A 1,136-nucleotide genomic window follows, 5' to 3' on the forward strand; every position below is an offset into this window, starting at 1 on the left:
CACACACACACACACTGTTTGTGCACCTCCATTCTGGTGACTAGAGGGGGAGCCTGAGAGAGTGGGCACCCCCCACCCTCACCACTGGTGGGTTCTTCTGCCATGCATGCGCACAGATGTTCATCCCAAGAGCAGCCTTAAACTTCTTTTGTTTTTGTTTTTAATATGGGAAAGGGCAGGACAGGGCTGTAGAGAGGGAAAGAGAATTTAAAACCAAAACAGGGCGAAATTAAATTAAAGCCTGAGGTATAGCATAACAACCAACAGTGGCAACTTGAAATCTCTCAGGCAGCTTTGAAAGCAAGAAGCTGAAGAAAAGATATTAAAGTCATACTCATATTAGTCACATTCATACCCACCACCCATAAAGTCATACTGATACCCACACCCACCCCTGGAGGGTTCTACTACGCATGCACACAGATCTCCTCAAAATTTAAAGTGACAGTTTCACCATAAAACCAAACGGCCACCATTCGTCTGTCTGTAGTGCTGTGGTGGCTTAAGTTGCTATGACTCTGAGGACTATGCCACCAGTATTTTAAATACCAGCAGGTTCACCTAAGGTGGACAGGTTTCAGATGAGCTTACAGACACAGACTAGGAAGAAAGAGTGACGAACTATTTCCGAATCTTTAGTCACTGAAAACTTTATGAATAGCAGACAAACACTGTCAGATACAGTACCGGAAAATGAGCCCTTCAGGTTGGAAGGTACTCAAAATGTGACTGGGGAAGAGGAAGGTACTCAAAATGTGACTGGGGAAGAGATGCCGCCTCAAAGTACAGTTGGCCATGATGACATGAATGGAGTTAAGATCATGGGAGAAAAGCCCACAGAGCCTTCATTTGCTGGTGGGGCACAACTCCAAATGAAGAGAAACAGCTGTAAACATCCATTGAAAATCGGAACATGGAATGTACGAAGTATGAATCTGGGAAAATTAGACGTTGCCAAAAATGAAATGGAACGCATAAACATCAATATCTTAGGCACTGTTGTTGTTGTTGTCAGGTGCCATCGAGTCGGAACCGACTCACAGAGACCCCACGCACAGCAGAACGAAACAATGTCCAATCCTGGGCCAACCTCACTATTGTTGCCACACTTGACACCATCAATGATGCCACTTGGC

This window comes from Chrysochloris asiatica, unplaced genomic scaffold, assembly GCF_000296735.1.
Source record: "Chrysochloris asiatica unplaced genomic scaffold, ChrAsi1.0 scaffold00090, whole genome shotgun sequence".
NCBI lineage: Eukaryota > Metazoa > Chordata > Mammalia > Afrosoricida > Chrysochloridae > Chrysochloris > Chrysochloris asiatica.